Below are 10,857 nucleotides of genomic sequence, written 5' to 3'. Positions count from 1 at the left end.
GCCTTGATTAAGGGTACAAAGGCAGGTTTTGGCTGCTTTTGGCTCAGGGATTTGAACCAACCATTTTATGGTTACCGGTCAAATGCTCTTACCATCTGCTGCTCCAAAAAACGTATCACAGACTTAGATGAGGTTTGATGTTGACTGTGCCTGTGGCTCAGGCAGATTGGCATGAGAGAGAGTCGAGCGAAGGACTCGAGCAGGGCCAGGTAGGAGGTGAGAGGAGGGGTAGAAAGAGGGAGGACTCGAGCAGGGCCAGGTAGGAGGTGAGAGGAGTGGTAGAAAGAGGGAGGACTCGAGCAGGGCCAGGTAGGAGGTGAGAGGAGGGGTAGAAAGAGGGAGGACTCGAGCAGGGCCAGGTAGGAGGTGAGAGGAGTGGTAGAAAGAGGGAGGACTCGAGCAGGGCCAGGTAGGAGGTGAGAGGAGGGGTAGAAAGAGGGAGGACTCGAGCAGGGCCAGGTAGGAGGTGAGAGGAGGGGAAGAAAGAGGGAGGACTCGAGCAGGGCCAGGTAGGAGGTGAGAGGAGGGGTAGAAAGAGGGAGGACTCGAGCAGGGCCAGGTAGGAGGTGAGAGGAGGGGAAGAAAGAGGGAGGACTCGAGCAGGGCCAGGTAGGAGGTGAGAGGAGGGGTAGAAAGAGGGAGGACTCGAGCAGGGCCAGGTAGGAGGTGAGAGGAGGGGAAGAAAGAGGGAGGACTCGAGCAGGGCCAAGTCCCCGGTGAAGGCCTTTCAAGTCACTAGCCGTCCTGTCCGTCCTGTCAGGCCTGAACAAACACCCTGTCACACACAAACACACACCTGTACACACACCTCCCAGCGGCAGCAACACACACACACGGCTGCCCCGGACCTCAGCCCTCCAGTTGTCTGCGTCGCTCCCTCCGCAGAGCCTTCAGAAGGGGATGAGAGGAATACTAAGAAAGCAGGCATAGATTTTCTTTCTGCCGGGGGAAAGAGAGAGAAGCGGGTGAAGGGGCTTTGACTGGCCACATCAAGCTCTCCTTTTATTTTCTATTACTTGTTTCTCCCGGTCCTCTCGCTTCGCATATGCTCTGCCCGGGTGGGACCTTCTGTTTGTCAGACAAGCAGTGGAGCGTCTCCCCTCCAAACCCCCCAACTCAAGGCACCTCTCTGGTCCTGTTTTCTACCTCTTTCTCTCCCTCTCGTTCACTATAGATGTCTCCATCTCTCTCCCACCCTCTCTTTGTCCCTTCTTTCGCTCTTTCTGCCTCTGCTTCAAACTGCCTTCAGACTTCCATTAGTTTGAAAGGAGCCTGATGAAGTCAATAAGGCAGGGAGACAGCTGGCTGTGAGTGAGACATGATGAATGCTATAACAGGGCGGTGGCAGCTGTGTACCACTTAGATGCAGAGAAGTGTGGGTTGGTTCATCGCTACCAAGGAGACGCTTCCTAAAAAGAAAAGGCAAATGTTGTACAGAATAACAAATGAGACCAAAGGGCAATAGAGAGACCAGGACTGAGGCCGAGAGAGGATAACACAGGAGAGAAGCAACAGGTTTGCTACATGAAATGTGGTACATCAGTGGATGGAAAAGGCAGGTGCAGTGTATGTTTTCAAGCCCTCCGCACCTCTCATCCCTCCCTCCCTCCCTCCTGCCCAGGCCTCTCCACAGGCTCCAGCCACTCCCAGATCACTCCCCGCACGTTGGCGGGATTAGGGAGTGATAGGGAGGCCATATTGATTTCAGGGGCTGTGAGATGACAATCCTGGTCTCAGATCACTCTGCTTGTTTACAGTTGATTCACAGCAAGTCTTTGTTTCTGCTCTCAAAGAAAGATTGTGTGTGTGTGTGTGTGTGTGTGTGTGTGAACCCCTGTGTGTGTGTGGGAGAGTAAACAGTGTGTGTTTTTACATAAACAGCTTCCGGATTTTTCTTTAAAGACCACAGCACCTTTTTCTTTCCTTACCAAAAATTTCGAAAAGGAATGATTTGAGTGAGGAAAAGAAGGGTTAAATTAAGAAACCGCTGCAAATTGAAAGCTTCTGTTCCTCACTCAAAACGTTCCTATTCAACTTTTTTGGAAAGCAAATAAAAAGTTGAAGTGGTCTCTTAATTTTAATAATATATGTATGTATATATATATATATATATATATATATAATGTATATACTATATGTATTATTTACATGAGAGGTTTGTCTCTGTCTGGTCCAAAGCTGTTGTTGAAACTGGCTCCTTACGTTTTATATGAAACATGAAGTCCAGTGGGTATTGGACATCCTAACCTCAGAACCATCACTAACAGCCACAGAACAGGGGCAGTGTTCCTCCGTGAGTGTTCGGAGAGGCAGGCCAGCGTAAAGCGCTTTCAGAGCTGCCAGGTTCAATAGCATGTTGCTGCGTGAGGACTGACAGAGGAGGGTGACATTTCAGTGGGGGGGGGGGGGGGCCGGTGGAGACCAGCCGGCCTGCAGACGTCCGCAGTTTAGGGGGCCGCAGCTGGGTCCGGCACTGCAGCTCCAGGGCGCTCCAGAACACCTTGCAGCACAGCACCTCAGCAGTAAGCGACATGTCAGGAAGCCACCACACTCCTCAGCCTGTGTGTGTGTGTGTGTTAAACCTACTGGCAGGTCTCACTGGAGACCAAAGCTTACATACCATCCTTTTATTCCAACAACAAAGTCCCATTCTCCCCTCCAGCTATCACCACCTCTCAATCTAGGCCTCCTTTCATTTCTCTCTATTGTTTTCGACGGTTTTCCTCTCTCTCTCTAGCCTTCTCTCCCTCAGACTCCTGTGTGGTGGTGTGAGGTATATGTGGATGTTTGTCTGTCTATCAGTCTGTCTTTCTTCCTGTCTGTCCGTTTCTTTCCATCTAACATGCTACAAGGATTTCATGATCCTTCGCACTGAAGATTTCAGTTACATGAGAAAACCTTTCTCCCCGTGCGGGCAGAGTTGAAATTATTATAAATTAGAGCATGGAAAATTTAAGCAATTTATCAAGATCTAAATTCCCATCCAGTCACGCATCTCTTTGCTTTTCCTTCTGTAACCATACGCTTCTTATTGTGCCCGTCCATTTCTCCAACCTGAGCCTAATCCTTTGTCCTAATAGACTTATTTGAATTAAAAGTTTTTTTCAAAATGGACATCCTAAAAATGTCAATAGATGGTGGTATTAGTAACGTTAAGGGTGGTTCTAAATTCTGCTTGATGATTGAAATGTCTGAGCAGGGCACAGGGGACATCCAGTCATAAATCTTCTTCCGAACAGGACCAGAGGTCGACTTACTGAGACATGAGTAGAAATCTGATCAGCTTAGGGCACGTTTATTTTTTGCTTGACAATCACAAAATGTTGTTTTAGTGTTTAGTCTTTCATTTATTAAGACAACATGGACCTTGGTTAATTAAAGAAAATGTCAGTTCAACTAAATCACAATGTTCTAGACATTATACCTACATTATGTGTTAGTTTTGGATTAAGATGTTATGTAAAATATGTCATAAGCTCGTTATTAAGAATGATACCTGCTGGCTTTATTAAGTTAAGTCAACGTTGCCCCAAGGTTCAAAATAAGCCACAAAATGACCGCTAACAACATGTGTCCTCTCAGAAAAATAATGTGTGCTGAATGAGAGTAATTTAAGTAAGGGAAAGTGAGAGAGATAAAGACTAAACGAGTAAAACATCTCTCAATATGTCTGAGAAGATGGGTTCAGCATCAGACAACTGGACAGCGGGAGGTAGACAAGGACTAAGAGAGGAAAGAGCAGAGATGAGAAGAAAATGTGAGAGGGAGATGTGAAGAGAGACGGAGAGAGTGAGATGTGAAGAGAGACAGAGAGAGGGAGATGAGAAGAGAGAGAGAGAGAGGGAGATGTAAAGAGAGACAGAGAGAGGGAGATGTGAAGAGAGACAGAGAGAGGGAGATGTGAAGAGAGAGAGAGGCAGCAAGGAAAAAATAAAAGGAAGAGAACAAGAGACAGAGCAAGAGAGAGAGGGAGGAGCACTGGACATTTGACAAATAGTGATTAATAAATGTGTACCGGTATTGAATTGTGTAGTGAGGGGGGAATGGGGGAGACAGAGAGAGAGACACACATAGAGAGAGAGGGAGACAGAGAGAGAGACACACATAGAGAGAGAGAGGGAGAAAGAAAGAGAGACACATAGAGAGAGAGGGAGACAGAAAGAGAAACACACATAGAGAGAGAGGGAGACAAAAGGAGAGACACACAGAGAGAGAGGGAGACAGAAAGAGAGAAAGACAAGGAGTGACAGAGGGAAACAGAGAGAAAGAAAAGAAGAGATAGTGAGACAAACAGAAACAGTAAGACAGAAAGAGAGACACATAAAATAAGACAGAGAGACAGAGAGAAACAGAGAGAGAGTCTTTCCTTTTTGTAAAATCTTACTTTCATCTATTTTATGGTGATTGAGATGTTCTGAATGTCTGTCTCTTCTTGAATACTGCAAATATGAAACCTATGAATTCTAAATGATTCACCATCTTGTGCTGGAACATCCAAGGTTTAAGATTTGTTCTTGGTCTTAAGAGAGCAAGATTTGGTTAGACAAGTAAAAGATTCAGATAATATTGTTTTTACAGGGAACATGGAGTAGAGGAGATGGGCCCACTGGCTGTCTATTAGAATATGGGGACATTGTCCCATCTACCAAATTAAGAGGAGTTACCCAGGGTAGAACGAGGAATGTTGATTTCTTTCAAAACATAGCAAGCACACAAATTTGAACGAGAAACATTTTTTATTTGGCTAAAAATCTAAAAGGATCTCCACAGATTGTGAAGTATTTCTGTGTGCTACCTCTCTAACCCCTTTAGAATCTACTTACTACAAGGAAAATAGCTTCTCCATTCTAGAAGAGGAGATCAGTAACTATCAAGCCCAGGGAAATGTACTGACCTGTGTGGATCTAAATGCCTGGACTGGAGAAGATACAGACACCTCAGAAACCCAGGGGGACAAACACATAAAAACAAGCATTAGCTTTCCCCTCCAGTCATTTCCTTACAGAAGGAATTTTGGGAGACAGAAAGAGACAGTGAGACACACAGTGAGACACACAGAGAGAGAAATATAAAGAGACCATGAGACAGAACGAGACAGACAGACAGACACAGTGAGCCAGAGAGAGAGAAAGCGAGACAGAAAGAGACAGTGAGACAGACAAAGAGACAGACAGAGACAGTGAGACAGAGAGAGTCAGCGAGACAGACAGTGAGACACAGACAGTGAGACAGATAGAGATGGCGAGACAGACAATGAGACAGACAGTGAGACAGAAAGAGACAGTGTTAGAAACCCAGAGACTGGTTAAAGATTGTGTGTAGTTGGAATTATTAATAGGGAGAATGAGACTGGCTGTGCAACTCAATCTGTACACTGTCACTCTGCATCAGTCCTTCTAATCAGTGCCTAATGGAACAGCACAGCACAACCATGTTGTACACACACACGCTCACACACTTGCAAACACCCGTTTGCTGTGTAGGCAGGCATAGTGTACTTGCACACAAATGGAGATGAGCTGCATTTAAAAACAAACTATCCATAATCCCCTATAACGGTCTCAAACCTTTCTCTTTCCTTCTCTTGATTTAATGGTTGAGAGTGCACTGTGAGCAGCTGATCTCTAAAATCTTCATCCATGATCCTCGCCATCTTTATTTGGAGGCCATGGTATTCTTTCTTTCACGTGTCTCCGACCACCACTTGTAGAGCAGACGCCTCCTCTTATTTTTGTTCCATCTGCAGACCCAGAATCGTCATCCTGAGTAGTAAGTCTCTCCTGTCCAAGATCGGTTGTGTGTATGTGTGTGTGTACTTGGGTTTAATTGCACAAATGGGGACACACATTTCCTCAAACTCTGGCACGATCAGGAACATACGATTGCCCATTTTGCTTAAATGTTAGGTTTTGGGTAAAAGTTCCAGAGTTAGACACTGGGAGGTGGTTTCGCAAAAAGAGATTAAGTCCAGTCCTAGACACTCAATGGCAAATAAACAGTAAGTTTGATTTTGTAGTCCATGTCTAGGTTAAATCTGTGTCTGCAAAACTGGCCATAAGCTTTAGGTTTAAACGTTAGAGTTATGGTTAGGTTTAGGCTACAGCTTTGTTTTTTTGGGGGGGGGGGGGGGCGTTAACAGTTGGGGTTAGGTCAGGGTTATGGTTAGCATTACTTAAAATCTGTTTAAATACAAATGTAGGCAGAATCCATTTTGATGCCCCCGTTTGTATAATTCAGTTTTGCGTACACACGTGCATCGTTCTGGCCTGGCCCGAAATAATCCTGTTGAAGCCTGTATGTTCTCTTCATCCAATGCCCTTTAGATATATTTACATTGTGTGTGTGTGTGTGTGTGTGTGTGTGTGTGTGGTTATCTGTCCCTCAGACACTGAATGGGGATTTGATAGTCTGTAGCTGTGTGGAGACTCCAGGGAGTCTTGGTGTGACCAAGAGATCCAACACACGCCTCTCCTTTGTGCCATCCCACATCGTTCCAACAATATATCATCATCCCCTCTGCATCCCCGCATCCCGCACAATAACAACATTATGTCACGGTCCCCTCTCGGCCGTTCCATCTCACAACCCCGTTTCCAAAGAAGTGGGGGACGCTGCGTAAGATGCAAATAAAAAACAGAACGCGATGACGTGCCAATCATTTGTCCCCGTATTTATTTGAAAAAGGTTCAAAGATAGCATATCAAATTTTTAAACCCAGAAATGTTATTGCTTTTCGGAAATAAACACACCCATTTTGAATTTCATGCCAGTAACACGTTACAAAAAAGTTGGGACAGGGGCATGTTTAACACTGTGTTGCATCACCTCTTCTTTTAACAACACTCTATACGTGTTTGGGAACCGAGGAGACCAATTGCTGTAGTTTTTAAAGTAAAATATTTTCCCATCCTTGCTTGATACAGGATTTCAGCTGCTCAACAGTTGGGAATCTCCTTTGCAGTATTTGTCATTACATAATGAGCCAAATGATTTCAATTGTTGACAGGTCTGGACTGCAGGCTGGCCAGTTTAGCACCCAGACTCTTTTACTATGGAGCCATGCTGTTGGAATACATGCAGAATGTGGTTTGGCATTGTCTTGCTGAAATAAGCGAGGCCTTCCCTGAAAAGGACATCGTCTGAATGGCAACATATGTTGCTCCAAAACCTGTATATATTGTGCAGCATTAATGGTGTAAGTCACCCATGGTCTGTACACTAATGCCCCCCATCCCATCACGAAAGCTGTCTTTTAAACAGTGCGCTGATAACAAGCTGGAATGGTCCCTCACCTCTTTAACCCAGGGGATGCGGCGTCCATGATTTCTGAAAATAATTTCAAATTTTGATTTGTCTGACCACAGGACAGTTTTAGTCCATCTTAAATGAGCTCGGTGGCGGTTATGGATCTTGTCTAGAAAAACTTTTTTTCTTTGCAGATTGCAGCGATGTACTGTGTTCACAGACAATGGATTTTGGAAAGTGTTCCTGAGCCCATCCAGTGATTTCCACTACAGAATCGTGTCTGTTTTTACTGCAGTGCCACCTGAGGGCCTGAAGATCACCATCCAATATTGGTTTTTGGCCTTGTCCCTTGCATACAGAGATTTCTCCAGATTCTATGAATCTTTCACAGAGTTTTGAACCCGTCCATATCTTTACTTCTGGAAGACTCATCCTCTCTGGCATGCTCTTTTTATACCCAGTGATGTTACTGATGTGTTGCCAATTAACCTAATTAGTTGTGAGATGTTCCACCAGGTGTTCTTTTTTGCATTACACAACTTTTACAGTCTTATTGCTCCTGTCCCAGCTTTTTGAAACGTGTTACTGGTATCAAACTCTAGGTGGGCATATATTAAAAAAATAAAAATCTCAGTGTCAACATTTGATATATTGTCTTTGTACTATTTTCGATTGAATATAGGGTTTAAATGATTTGCACATCATTGCATTCTGTTTTTTCTTTACATTTTACAAAGCATCCAAACTTTTTTGGATAACATTTGATATTATGTCATCATCCGCTCTCCATCACGCAATCCTACATTATTCCAACATTGTCATCATCTGCTCTTTATCACTCAATCTTACATTATTCCAACATTGTCATCATCTGCTCTTTATCACTCAATCCTACATTATCCCCACATTATGTCATCATCCGCTCTCCATCACGCAATCCTACATTATTCCAACATTGTCATCATCTGCCCTTTATCACTCATCCTACATTATTCCAACATTGTCATCATCCGCTCTTCATCACTCAATCCTACATTATTCCAACGTTGTCATCATCCGCTCTCCATCACTCAAATCTACATTATTCCAACATTGTCATCATCTGCTCTTTATCACTCAATCCTACATTATTCCAACATTGTCATCATCCGCTCTCCATCACTCAATCCTACACTATTCCAACGTTGTCATCATCCGCTCTCCATCACTCAATCCTACATCATTCCAACATTATGACATGGTCCCTCCATCACCGTCTTTTACACTGGAGGAGCTCACATTAATTCACATCTCTCATCTATACATAGGAATGATATGCCTAAATAAAAGAAATTCCACAAATTGAGGAAACTGTTCCAGACCTTTTTTTATAGAATGTTTTATAGAATGTTTACCTTCTGTTGCTCATTGGCCAATTAGGCCCGTTATGGTTTTTAAATACTTTCCAATTACACCTAAAAGGAGCTATCTGCAGTTGCTACATCAATATTGGGGCTTATCAATTAATTATATAAAGGTAACTGAAAATAACTACTTATGAATGCTTCATGAAATGAGTTCAAAAGTCATACCCTATTAGTGCCCAAAACATAAACTTGGATGGTAATGTTTGCAAAAACAAAGGCAACAGGGCTCCAGACTGAAACCAAATGGTCGCATTTTGTGACCTTTTATCTTGGCTTTTCGAGTTACATTTTTAATTGGTTGCACTTGCGTGACCTTCGAAAACAAACAATTTTTTATTTATTCAAAATTTCATGATTTGGTCTCAATTGCCATATTAGTGATGTGTGGATAGTGAACAATTTGTTTATTTTTAGAAATGCTCTGAAGTTTGAACACCTTCACAGCCTCTAATCTTGCTGAAAATGCAACTAGACCTAGAGCAGTTTCATATGCAGTAAGAAATACTGTTTTTGTATGCCTAGTAGTTATAAATGTACTTCATCCAAACCACACTTTACCAGTCTTAAACATATCAGCAACACCCCCTGACTCTGAACAAGAGGTCGTACGAAAAATCATGAAATGAGTATTCCGTTAATTGTTTTTGCCATCAGTGGGTCATTTGGTGGTCTGGGTGTTACTGACTCAAATTAATTGAATAATTTCAGTGAAAGACTCAACAATTTTCTTCACTATTTATTAGTGAGACTATAGTAGTTAAGTCAACCCAAGGTAGTTGTTGTAAATAACGATGTGTTCTGGGCCTACTTACCTGATAAAATAACATAAAAGAATGCACTGTTCGGTGCAGGTGTTTCTTCATTAACAAAAAACATAGAGACTAATGTCTCTGTGCTAGTAGCCTAATCACATATGTAAGGGACAGCAGCCTAAACATACAACCTAATAAAATTACTGAATTAATCATTATGCATAAAAGAAAACGGATACACAAAATATTCGTTAATATCCGGTTGCAAATGAAAATGCTAGTCTGGTAATATACTGCACAGTGTTTTCTGGAAACATTGTTTCAACTTCAATGTTGATGTAATGGACGGTCAGTCGGTGTCTATGGGCCTCTCCATCCCTGTGGTCCGTGTGGTCCAGTGGTTAGTATCACCACCACTAGCGCAGTTGGACACCAGGGTAGTAGGCACGGGATTGGATCTGCCTCACCATCTGGACACCAGGGTAGTAGGCACGGGATTGGATCTGCCTCACCATCTGGACACCAGGGTAGTAGGCACGGGATTGGATCTGCCTCACCATCTGGACACCAGGGTAGTAGGCACGGGATTGGATCTGCCTCACCATCTGGACACCAGCGTAGTAGGCATGGGATTGGATCTGCCTCATCATCTGGACACCAGCGTAGTAGGCACGGGATTGGATCTGCCTCACCATCTGGACACCAGCGTAGTAGGCATGGGATTGGATCTGCCTCATCATCTGGACACCAGGGTAGTAGGCATGGGATTGGATCTGCCTCACCATCTGGACACCAGGGTAGTAGGCATGGGATTGGATCTGCCTCATCATCTGGACACCAGGGTAGTAGGCATGGGATTGGATCTGCCTCATCATCTGGACACCAGGGTAGTAGGCATGGGATTGGATCTGCCTCACCATCTGGACACCAGGGTAGTAGGCATGGGATTGGATCTGCCTCATCATCTGGACACCAGGGTAGTAGGCATGGGATTGGATCTGCCTCACCATCTGGACACCAGGGTAATAGGCATGGCTTTGAATCTACCTCACCATCTCTCCTGTCACCTTGTCACTGTCCTATTTCAACCAATACAGAAAATCCTGAAAAGGTTTGTTTTCCCCCCCCTCTAGCCTCCTTCCCCAGCTTTTTGGTGAATCAGTGCAGGATGCTTTGTTGTTGTTTCAATTGTGGATTGACCCTTTAAATGAGCCTTGAGTTCTGACTATAACTGAATGCAAAGCGCAGCATTACTTCTTGCGCACTACAAAACACACACACACACTGGGACATTGAGGTACATTTCCATGAGAAACTGTGGTTCATGTCCATAACTTCTCATTTGCTTTAATCAAAGAGGAGACAAACGACTTTGCCTAAATCCTGGTAAAAAAAGAAAGAGAGAGATTTATCTGTATTGCATCACGATATATGAGACACAATAAACAAACAAT

Source organism: Esox lucius, chromosome 12, assembly GCF_011004845.1.
Source record: "Esox lucius isolate fEsoLuc1 chromosome 12, fEsoLuc1.pri, whole genome shotgun sequence".
Taxonomy (NCBI): Eukaryota; Metazoa; Chordata; class Actinopteri; order Esociformes; family Esocidae; genus Esox; species Esox lucius.
Note: the sequence above shows the minus strand (reverse complement) of the source record.